Raw genomic sequence first — 2578 nt, 5'->3', positions numbered from 1 at the left:
TGTAAATTGTAAAATAGTAAAGTATTATCAATAAATTTATTTGTTGAAACACCTTTTAATATACAAAAGTGATGAAGCTAACTTACTAACTTTTATTTATTGTTATCTACATTCTGCAATTTATTTATTCTTTAATATCAACCTTCCTTAAGGGAGAAGTTTGGTTTGTTACTAAAAAGGAACTTGAAAGGGAGTAAATAAATAAATGTCACTTAACTTTAATATTCTTTTGTTATTTATTTATTTATTTATTTGTTTTTAACAACTAACTATTCATCACTTTTGTACATTAGAATACCATTAAACCGGTGTTGGAATTTATTCCACAAAACCGAGATGGTATTCAAAGGTACTTAATAATTATGTAATAGGGGATTGCTTCAATACCACTGTACCAGCATTAGAATTTATTCTAACAAAGTCGAGATGGGGCAAAGAAGGAATAACTTATTCACATGATTATTAGAAGTAAGTTGTAACTGGAATATTCTTGAAACCATTATACTGGTGTTCGAATTTATTTCAACAAAGCCGAGATGACGAACAAAGAATAAAACCGAGTTCACTTACTTAACCAAATAAAGAAAACACACCAAAGAGAAAACTTCCTTTCAACAAATTGGTGCCGCTGCCGGGGACAATTTGTTGAGGGGAAAAACCTCAACTACTCCTTTCAACAAATTGGCGCCGCTGCTGGGGACAATTTGTTGAGGGGGAAAACCTCTAAAAAAAACTCTTTCAACACCTATGCTTCCAAATAGTGTCCAAAGCAACCCCAAAAACCAGGTTCCAAGCCATCCCTGCAATTTTGAAAGATTCGCACTCTAAATTGAATTCACACCATCTGGACAACTCCCCCGTGAAAAAATGATATGTAACACTAAGATTCAGGAGCTTCATCTAAACTTCCTTCACTAAAGGGCAGTAGACACATCATTTTGTCCTCGTCACATCTAAAACTCGTTATTGAATTAGAGATGGATCTCCGGTACCATTGAGCATTCATGGCCAAACCATTATTGAGGACACGCCATAAAAAGATGGAAATCATATAAGGACCCTTCTAAGACCCGATTGCAGCAGCCCACACGATAGCAGAAAGCAGCTCCTGATCCGAAATAAGACTATATGCAGACTTTATGGAGAACAGGTTGTCCAAAGATCCCAACAAAGCCACTCCGTCATCCACCAAAGTAAAAGAAGGATGGTGTAAATCCATAACCTTAGCCAGAATATCCAGAGGAACAATTTTAGCTAGGAGGTTGACATTCCAATTCCCAGTTACATCAACAAAATTAACCAACTTCCCTTGTACCCGAGAGGGATTAGCAATGGCCTAGGGCAAAATTTGCGACGCTCCTTCATTAGGCACTCACCTATCCTTCCAGAAATCTATAGTTTTACCATTTCCCATTCTCCAATGAATATTGCCTTGGATAAGAGACTAACCATTTTTAATACCTTTCCAAAAGGAGGATTATCTAGCCTTCCCATTTAAAATCGGGATTACATCATCCCCACAATTATATTTCGACCTCACGACCTACACCCAGAGGTCCTCCTTTTTGTTGATTACCTTCCATACAACTTTCATCATATAACTATTATTGGCAAGTCTGGTTTGGCAAAGGCCCAAACCCCCTGCTTTCTTTGGCTTGCACAACACCTCCCAACTAACCCAATGAGGTTTATGGTCTTGAGACTCCTCCCCCCAAATGAAGGATCTGCATATTTTATCCAAATTATCACAAATTGAGACCGATATGGGAGTGGTTTGCATCACATATGAAGGAAGCGCATGAAGGATAGACTTAGTCAAAGTAACTCTCCCTATAAAAGAGAGTTGTTTACATTTCCAATTACTAAGCCTTCTTCTAGCATTCTCCAACACATAATTGTAGAGACCCCACTTAGACTTGGAGTGATGCATAGGAATACCGAGATATCTCCCCGGATCACTAACCCTTATATACTCGAATTCATCACTAATCTGACTACGAACATTTTCATGCAGATTTTAGAGAAGAAAATTCTAGTCTTCTTTTTTTTTACTTTTTGGCCAGAGCTCGCACAAAACATATTAAGACAAATAACGATGACTTTCACATGTTCCATACTAGCCTCGACAAAAAGAATAAGATCATCTGCAAAAGAAAGATGTGACAGTTGGAGGGTCATTTCAAAAGAGCTTAATAGGCCTCCACAATCCCACCTCAATTGCCGAGAGAATCAGTTGGGACAGTCGTTCTATACAAAGAACATAAATATAGGGGGATAGAATCACCCTGCCTTATGCCTCTTTCTAGTCTAAAAGGATCTAGAGTTTCACCATTCCATAGCAATTGCATAGAAGTGTTTGAGATACAACTCATGATAACATTGACCACATGATTAGGGAAACCAACATCCACCAATGTATCTTCAAAATCAATCTTAATAGCCATCCATCCAATCCGACCTATTTTGGTCTTCATGGAGTGAACAACTTCTTCTGCAATGATTATGTTATCACTACTATGTCTGCTAGACACGAAACTACTTTGGTACGAACCAATCAAGTGATGCATCACCCCTCTCA

The sequence above is a fragment of the Lupinus angustifolius genome, chromosome LG05, assembly GCF_001865875.1.
Source record: "Lupinus angustifolius cultivar Tanjil chromosome LG05, LupAngTanjil_v1.0, whole genome shotgun sequence".
Classification (NCBI taxonomy): Eukaryota; Viridiplantae; Streptophyta; class Magnoliopsida; order Fabales; family Fabaceae; genus Lupinus; species Lupinus angustifolius.
The sequence above is the reverse complement of the archived record's forward strand: the minus strand, read 5'-3'. Positions refer to the sequence as shown.